The sequence below is a fragment of the Octopus sinensis genome, linkage group LG15 (assembly GCF_006345805.1).
Source record: "Octopus sinensis linkage group LG15, ASM634580v1, whole genome shotgun sequence".
Lineage (NCBI taxonomy): Eukaryota > Metazoa > Mollusca > Cephalopoda > Octopoda > Octopodidae > Octopus > Octopus sinensis.
In genome coordinates this window covers 3,353,435-3,363,844 of record NC_043011.1, presented here as the reverse complement: position 1 = coordinate 3,363,844, position 10,410 = coordinate 3,353,435, and positions in this window count along the sequence as shown.

Below are 10,410 nucleotides of genomic sequence, written 5' to 3'. Positions count from 1 at the left end.
CCTTCTTCCCTCCCTCGTGAAGCTGTGGGGAAGGGAGTGTAAGGAAATCAACGTCGTAAAGCGTTGTCAAGGAGACCAGCGTTCTTTTAGAACAACGACTTCATGGCTTGAAGACACCAAAACAGAAATGGCTAAGAAAGCCCGACTTGGCATCTATAAGGGAAGTAACTCTCTAAAAATGCTTATATAGTTATTTCCCTTACAAACCCGAGCAACGCCGGGCGATACTGCTAGTGTATATATATATATGTGTGTGTTTGTGTCTGTGTTTGTCCCCCTGCTGGTGTGTTTACATCCCATCACTTAGCGGTTCGGCAAAAGAGACCGATAGAATAAGTACTAGGCTTACAAAAAGAATAAGTCCCGGGGTCGATTTGCTCGACTAAAGGCGGTGCTCCAGCATGGCCGCAGTCAAGGGACTGAAACAAGTAAAAGAGTAAAAGAGTACACGAATTGTGTTGGCAGTTATTATCTCTGTTTTCATATCAGTATTATGTTTGCTTCTTCATACTGTCATCGCATATTGAGTATTCTTTCACGGTGTCTCTTCCATAGTATTATGTTGAATTTTTATCTGTGCCCAGCATGATGTCTTGGGGTTTTTAGGCTTATTTGAGGCTTCATCTATTCCAGTGCTTTTCAACCTTTTTGCTGGAGCGGAACCCCAAGGAAACATTCCAATGGCTCGAGGAACCCTTGTGCAATAATTTAATAGTCTTCTGCACACATATCTGCACAGGAGAATTAAAAATTACTGCTGGTTTTAGCAGTTTTGTAACTTCTTCCAGAACCCCTGGACTGTACTAGCGGAACCCTAAGGTTCCGTGGAACCCTGGTTGAAAACCACTGATCTATTCCATTTCAATTAAGCAGTTTATCTAGTCATTAGACTGCAGCTAGGCATTTTTGTACATAGTTCAGGAAAATTTTCCATCATAAATTTCTTTCAAAAGGTTTTACTGAATATTTGGATTACTCAAGATTAGGGATTTGATATGGTTCCATGATCTTTCTTTCTTTCTCTCTCTCTCTCTCTCTCTCTCTCTCTCTCTCTCTCTCTCTTTCTCTCTTTCTTTCTTTCTTTCTTTCTTTCTTTCTTTCTTTCTTTCTTTCTTTCTTTCTTTCTTTTTTCTTCTTTCTTTCTTTCTTTCTTTCTTTCTTTCTTTCTTTCTTTCTTTCTTTCTTCCTTCCTTCCTTCCTTCCTTCCTTCCTTCCTTCCTTCCTTCCTTCCTTCCTTCCTTCCTTCCTTCCTTCCTTTCTTTCTTTCTTTCTTTCTTTCTTTCTTGTAGCTAAATCAGAGGCTTGGGCTCCAAGATTACTTGTACGATTCAACCTGTTTGAGCTCTCACTTCACAATTTGATTAAATACCCATTTCATCTTTCCATATTTTACCAGATAAATTCTGTTAGCTTTGGAACACTGTCAAAAATTTGCAGTTAACTGAGTTATCTTCAGTGTCTCGTTGTGAAGTCGGCTGTTGCATAATAAGCTTATGAGAGTGTCCATTTACACAATTATTTCACTTATAAGAAAGAGTAGTCAAAATTATTCTTTAATTAGCACCATGTTGCTTTTCAGAAAAGGAACATATTGCAATAAGTAGTCCCTAATATACAAAAGTATGAAAATGCCCTTGATTGGAGATCTGCTCAGTCAGGTTATAAGTCAGATCTGATTAAATAGACCTAGGGTTAAACAACAGCTGTTTCATGTTTACTTATAATCAATTCATACTGCAAATACTTTTCTTCTTGCCGTGTTTCTAAGCTGTCAAATCTATCAAAATTTGGTCTATATTTTACAGACATTTTTCTACATTTTCATCTCTAGTTGAAGGAAGGATAATAACCAAAGAAATGTAGTCCTACATACACTATGTCTGAAAGAAAAAGGAAAAAGGGGGAAGGTGGATGGTGAATGGTCATAGCTGGAATGTTTTTGATTACATAACCACGAAAGCTTTAAACTATAAAGTATTTTTTGGTGATCTTTCGATACAAGTACCATAACTGCCAATTATAAACCAACGTGGGTTTATTTACATTTCTGAAGAAAAAAGAAATCCTTTTCCCCCACTCCTAACCCAAACCCTAACCCTAACCCTAACCTTAACCCAAACCCTAACCCTAACCCTAACCCTAACCCAAACCCTAACCTTAACCTTAACCCTAACCCAAACCCTAACCTTAACCCTAACCCCACATATATAAAAAAAAGAGAAACTTTACGGAAAGTGATGATCTTCTTCAAATGTAAACAAACAGACTTGGCAGTTATGGTACTTGTACCGAAGGATCGCCGTATTTTTCTCCTTATTTGGGTTTACACCTATGCTTTTGGCTGTCTTGTAAAGGGTTTGTTGTTCACAGGAATTCAAGTTTTATCTGACTTTGGTAACAAAACTATATACATCCCTTTTAGCCAGTTAGAGGAACTGTTTATTTCATTTAATATTTTATCAGGTAGAATGTGAAAATGTTGTCCAAAATATTTGAATCTTGTTTCTCCATTAGTAAAATAAATAAATAAATAAATAAATAGAGTGTCCTACCTAGTTAGTAATGTTTTGATGTTTTTAGCAATTAGTGATGTTTCTGAGAGTGAAAGAAGTTTTGTTTCTCGATTTTTGAATCACAAATTGTCTTTGTTGTAGTTATTTTTCTATCAAATGTCAGCTAAAATTTTTTTTTTATTTTCTTCATATATATTTTTTCTTCCAAGAAAGGGCAGTTTTATCACTGAATTTTCTAATTGCAGAACTTTTCTCTCTATTCACTAAATATTTTATTTTGTTATACTGTTAGCCATAACTGAGTAGACTTATTATCAAAAGTATTCCAGCCACATTCATCTTATTCTTTTTCCTTCAGACACTGTATATCCATGACAACGTAATCCAATTAGTTTCCTTTATTAAGATGATTCGGTATGATTTGGAAAATGAAAGGCTGCTATTTCTAGCAATTCGAATTAAACACCACTGTAGAATTTACTTTATTGATTCATATTTTATTATTTATAAATTGGTGTCTCTTTTTAGATCTGTTTGTCCATTGCAGAAAGTTGTTGGTTTCAAGTATTCTATAATTTATGGTGTTTCTTTCTGGCTTATTTTCAATTTTATGTTTCTTATATGCACATTTTGTTTTTATTTTATATTGATTTAATATTTCTGTTGATATTGATAAATATTTTCTGTTTTGGTTAATCTGTATCATGTTTTCGATTCTCTATAATAACTACTCTGCCTTGCTTTCTTTAATATCCACTTTTTGTCTTGGTTGTTTACACATTATGCTAGCTGTCACACACACACACACACACACACACATTTATTTATGTGTGTAGGTTTAAGCATTGCTGTATGTTTAAGAAGTTTTTGCTTCCCAGCCACTTGGTTTCATGTTCAATATTACTGTGTGGCATTTTGGACAGGTATCTTTTACTATAGCTCCAGGCCAACTGAAACCTTGTGAGATGATCTGGCCGCTGGAAACTGAAAGAAACTCCTTGTGTGTATGTGTGTGTGTGTGTGTGTGTGCTCTTTTTTATTCTTTTACTTGTTTCAGTCATTTTACTGCGGTCATGCTGGGGCACCACCTTTAGTTGAACAAGTCTTATTCTTTGTAAGCCTAGTACTTATTCTATCAGTCACTTTTGCCGCACCACTAAGTTACAGGAATGCAAGCACACCAACATCGGTTGTTAAGTGATGGTGAGGGGACAAACACAGACACACGTATACATACATACACACATATATAATACATACATACATATATATATAATTTTAAATTAATAATAAAAGGGTAAAATTAATCAAGTAAATTAATTAATCAATCAATTAATTAATAATTTTACCAAGTAAAATAACCATTATAGGTAAAAATTAAACAAATATTTTATAATTATAAACATAATTATAAGTAGGGTTCAGCTAATTGCTTCAACACATGCCAAATTTAGAAATAGGAGTTAAAAATTCCTTTCCTTTTTCTAAATTCAGTATGTGGTGAAGCAATTAGCTGAACCCTAATTATAATTATGTTTATAATTATAAAATATTTATATATATATATATATACACACACACCACACAACAGGCTTCTTTCAGTTTCCGTCTACCAAATCCACTCACATGGCTTTGGTTGGTGTGAGGCTATAGTAGAAGACACTTGTTCAAGGTTCTATGCAGTGGGATTGAACCCGAACCATGCGGTTGTGAAGCAAGCTTCTTACCATACAACCACTCCTGCACCTATTTATATATATACATTTGCAAATAACTTGCAGATGCAAGCGTTACCAATTGAAAGCTTCACATACTAAATGATAGCAAATTTATGGGATCATCAGGGGAAAATGCATGCTGCTTCAGTGGCTCCCTCTTGGCAGCATCATTGCACACCAGTCTCCCTCACTGAAATGAGGCCTTAAATGAGGCCCTACTTGCCAGATCAACTGGTTATCAGGTTTCACTCAATATTCTTCTAGCCATTGCTCATCGTCTCTTTTAAACCAAATCCAGTGGCTTGCCTTTTCCACTGTAGTCCAGATATCACACATAGTGGTATTTGCTTTATGATGAGTTAGGATTAACGATAACAACAGTGCTGGTGGCACATAAAAGCACCATTTGAGCATGTTGTTGCCACTGCACGTAAAAAGCACCATTCAAGCGTGGTCATTGCCAGTTTCACACACACACACACACACACACACACACATACTCACACACACACACAAGTGCTTGTATGGTAAGAAGCTTACTTTCCAGCCATGTGATCTTGGGTCCACCGCCAACAACTGATACCCTTGGCAAGCATATTCAACTATAGCCTTGGGTCAAACAAAGCCTTGCGAGTGGATTCATAGACATCAACCGAAAGATGCCCATTATGTGCATGTGACTCTGCTTGTGTTTGTCACCAACCACTCTTTGACAATGAATGTTTTTTACATCCCCGTAACTTAGCAGAAAGACCAATAGAAGTCCCGAGGTCAATTTATTCAATTAAACCCTCCAAAGCGGTGCTCTAGCATGGCCACAGTCCAATGATTGTAACAAGTAAAAGACAAAAATATCTTTATACAAATGTGTGCCAGCGAGTGAATGTATGTATGGGTGAGTTTGTGTTTTCCTCATCATCACATGTGTTCATGCATTGGTTGTAAGCAAAGGCTTCTCTGATGATGTTTGCTTGCAGTTCACTGCAAAAAGTCTGTTAGGCTTGATTTGTATTGACATATTGCACGAGCTTTGTAAAATAAAGATCTCATTCACATAGCGTCATTTGTTTCCAGTTCCCCACATGAACATGTCTGGGATGTTGTGTGATAAACCTCAAGATTAGTACCTTATTTGAAAACAGATGGGGATTGGCATCAGGAAAGACATGTAATCATAGAATGCACAGCCCCAACGTACTCTCAGCAATAAGGCGGCGAGCTGGCAGAAACGTTAGCACGCCGGGCGAAATGCATAGCTGTATTTCGTCTGCCGTTATGTTCTGAGTTCAAATTCTGCCAAGGTCAACTTTGCCTTCCATCCTTTCAGGGTCGATAAATTAAGTACCAGTGTGCCCTGCGTCTATGTAATCGACTTAATCCGTTTGTCTGTGCTTGTTATTCCCCTCTGTGTTTAGCCCCTTGTGGTAGTAAAGAAATAGGTATTTCGTCTGCCGCTACGTTCTGAGTTCAAATTCCGCCGAGGTCGACTTTGCCTTTCATTCTTTCAGGGTCGATAAATTAAGTACCAGTTACGCACGGGGTTGATGTAATCGACTTAATCCGTTTGTCTGTCCTTGTTTGTCCCCTCTGTGTTGAGCCCCTTGTGGGTAGTATAGAAATATATAATTGTCATAGCTAAATAGTTTTTGACTGGCTCTGTTCAGTTCCTATTCGCAAGCTTCAGTTTTGTTCTGCCTTATTCTGTGCTTGTGAATGTACTTATATCTTACATAGCATTTATAGTTTTGGATCATTTCAGTCAGCATAGAAGTATTTGGTGTGAGACTAGGATGTTATGAAAACAGCAGAAGGACTTCCCCACTGGGACTTGAGAGCATATCAAAAATGCCAACAAAGAGTACATCATATATAAATGAGATAAGCAATAGGAAACAGTGTGTAGTGGTGTATTTACTTGTGCTAAATTCAATGCAGGTGGTGATGGGTCACTTTGATTAAATGGTTATATTGGTCAAATGGTAGAGGTTCAATTCCCATTGGCAGTCCTGTTCGTATTTTAGTTTTATGTTGTGCTGGAGAACCTATTTCAGTTTTAAGCATTTATATTAACACACATCATCATCATCGTTTAACGTCTGGTCTCCATGCTAGCATGGGTTGGATGGTTCGACTGGGATCTGGGAAGCCAGAAGGCTGCAGCAGGCTCCAGTCTGATCTGGCAGTGTTTCTACAGCTTGATGCCCTTCCTAATGCCAACCACTCCGTGAGTGTAGTGGGTGCTTTTTATGTGCCACCGGCACAGGTGCCAGACGAGGCTGGCAATGGCCACGATTGGATATATACACAGTGTGCATATGTTTACTGATATATACATGTATGTGTGTGTATATATATATATATACACACACATATACACACATGCATATATATGTAGATGCACATACATCAACATATATATGTAGGCATATTTGTATGAGTGTATATTTATCTCTCCCTCTCTCTCACATACAGACACACACATATATATATATATTTATACACATATACATACACACACACACTATATGCATATACCTTAGATAAACACACAGATAGACATACATGCACATACATCAACATATATATGTTGTTGTGCTTATTTCTCATGATTTGTAAAGTATTTGTAGAACTGTTTATTGGATTTTCCAGTTTTTTTTGTCTCTTATTTCAGTGTTTTCTTTCTTCCAACTCTATATTTACTTACTCAATTTATTTCTTATATTTGTTATCTGTCACTATTAGATTATTATTATTTATGTTCCCTTTGCACAATATAATCTTCATTTTGTGTTGATTTGTCTGTGTTGGGATGGATGGAATTTATTCATTTGTATTTGTTGTTCAACCTCAAGTCAACCCTGAGTGAACAAGCAAAAGACCACAAGCATCCCAGCCATAAGGATCTGATCTTTCTAATAACGTACAAGACTAGTGTGTTCTCTGTTGAAAGTAGTTTGATCTAATTTGAGGAAGAATTGGCAGCTATTTCTAGTAGTGCGAGTGATCATGTAAAGGCTCCAGTGCTGGGATTTCTGTCAGTTAATTTTTTTAAGGCAACAGTGTTTCATGATATTGGTTTCAAATTTTGACAGAAGGCCAGCAAGTTCAAGGGAGGGGCTAAGTCAATTATATCAACCCCAATGCTTGACTGGTACTTATTTTACAAACCCTGAAAGGATGAAAGGCAAAGTCAACCTCAAAGGAATTTGCACACAGAATGCAAAGATGGAGGGACTGAATGCTGCTAAGCATTTTGGGGTGCTACCAATTCTGCCAGCTCACCAACTTACGGTGTTTCATAATAATATAACAGTGTTTTGTATAATACCATTTTTTTTTATTAGGGTATTTTTTACATGGATAATAGTATCTAGTCAGTCATTTTTCCATGATATCTCTTCTTAGATTTAATATTCCGGCTTGGCATTCCAATTATTACTTTTCCGAAGTCTAGAGATATAATTTGTATTGAATTTTGCTCTCAGATATAATTGAGCTGTATAAATAAACCTGAGGCTTCACGCTATTCTCTCCTTCACCGTTTTTACCATTATTGCAATGTTTGTTGATATGTTCTTCTAGAATTGGGCTTCTTTGAATATTCAAATGTGTGAGCTCTTCTGTTTCATCCCTGGACACAAAGTTATAATATAATTGTATATAGATGTATTATTATTATTATTATTATTATTATTATTATTATTATTATATCATTGTTATTATTATTATTATTATTATTATTATTATAATAATTATTATTATTATTATCATTATTATTATTATTATTATTAGTATTATTATTATTATTATTATTATTGTTATTATTATTATTATTATTATTACTATTATTATTATTATTAGTATTATTATTATTATTATTGTTATTATTATTATTATCATTATTATTATTATTATTATTATTAATATCATTATTATTATTATTATTATTATTATTATTATTATTATTATTATTATTATTATTATTATTATTATAGGTGGCAAGCTAGCAGCATTTTAGCTATATTTACATTCTGAGATCATATTCTGCCTTTCATCCTTTCAGGGTCAAGAAAATAAGCAGTAGGGGAGCACTGGGGTTGATGTAATCAACTTATACTCTTCCCCATAATTGCTGATCTTCAGCCAAAGTTTGAACCCAAAATTATGATTATTAAGTGCCATCAGCCAAGCTTGTTACAAAACTGTTTTGCATGCTCTTGTCTAGTGCATGAGTATTGCTGACTTATGTCAAACACCTGTTGTCACATATGGATCTGGCTATTGGCAGAGTCCATTGTGAAGATTGTCCCACCACCCCTCTTTGGCCAAGAAGGGCAGGCAGTGTTTATTTGTCTGACAGTCTTAGCAAAAGAGGTTGTGAGGTATGTTATGTAATCATCACAATAAACATGAACAATTAACGTTGCCCATTGTCTCCCTTGATACAAGGACAATCAGTAAGTTTCCCGCCAAAACAAAGAAATACCTTGTACAACAACATGCAGTCTAATAAAGTATCTCGTATCGTTAACACGTTTTTTCAGTCTCTCTCACTTTCTTAATCTTTCATACTAAGTACTCACTACTTCCTTTAATACTCAATACATTATATATATATATAACAACAACAAGGTGAACCAGATGGAAAGGATTGAAGACAGATACTTTCTTGGTTGCTCAAACCCTCATCAATTTTTCAAGCTTTATTTGGTAAATAATGTGAGGGTAGAGAGGCAAATGCTGCCTCCCAGCAATTTTATTGAAAGGTGGCAAGAGTGGTCCAAGTGAATTGGCCTTCTCTAAGCATGTGTCAATAGATTGAAAGAAGATGATGGGGAGAGGACACTTAACTTAATGGTCAGGGTGAGTGTGGTTTTGTGGGGACTTCATGAGAAGATCTAAGAAGTCTCCCTCTTTGGAGGAAATTTTCATTGTTAAAATTTATCTCAAACTCAAGGTCCTTATATTTCGACAGTTTTTCAAGTTCCTTGGCTGAGATGTTTCTATCATTAGGCACTGTCATATCAATCAACAAGCATGATTTTTGTCTTAAGTCTTTGATGACAATGTCTGATTTGTTATCATTTATTTGTCTGTATGTATCCTATAATCTCATAGGATGGTAACATTCTCTCTCTCTCAATGATTGGCTCTGGATGGTGTTCATACCAGTTCTTATGGTGTGGGATATCACATTGACAGCATATGTTCCAGTGTAAGTATTGGCCAACTCAATCATGCCTGTTGGGGCAAGCACTGAGCAGCCGGTGACAATGTGGTCAGTACTCTCAACTTTGTCATTGCAGAGTCTACTCTTTTTGTCTATCTCATTGTGTGTGACATTAACCTGATAGTTCCGAGTGAGGAGACTGAACTTGTGCTGCAAGGATGAATCCTATTTTGGCTTTCAAACCAACACTCTGCAACCACTGATGGGTTCTTTTCCTGTCTACAACAGCTTCCTAAGCTCATTTGGGCAATTGCCCATCCAATGGTTTTTCTTGCCCCACTCTTGATATTGCCTTTGAGCTTACTTGTTTGGCTTTTGTTTTACACATTTTTTGTTGCCTTATTAGGTGGTGTGCCCTTCTTATCATCGTCATAATCATAGAGATTAAGCTCTCATCTGTATTTATATGCCTCCTTTGAGACTGAGTGCAGTTTCTTACTCTGTTCATGTTGTGTTACCAACTGTATCATCCAGTTGGTGTTACTTTGGAAGTACACTTGGAGTCCTATCGTGGTCATTTTATAAGATGTTTCAGGCTGGATTAAGCCTCTGTTGCCTTTCTTTCATGGGAGATAGAGATTGTGGACATCTGATTTTGGGTGGGGCATCTTGTTTAGTGTCAGCAGTTTCCTGGTCTTTATGTCCATACGCTAGAGATCACTCAGATTCCAGTTGATAACATTAGGGCTATACTGGACAATTGGTACCACCAGGGAGTTTTATAGCTGCACTACTGTTTTGGGAGTTCAGGACTATTTTGACACATCTATAATACTCTTTTCTGATCTTCCCTTGATCATGGTTGAATCCCTTTCCCTTCCTGTATCCCCAAATACTTATAAAAGCCTTCTTGGTCCAGGCCCTTGAAAGATGTATCATGATCAAGTTGGTCCATGGTATTAGCTGTTGATTTACCATGTTTGAACGAAGTTTTTGCACACTTGTCAAG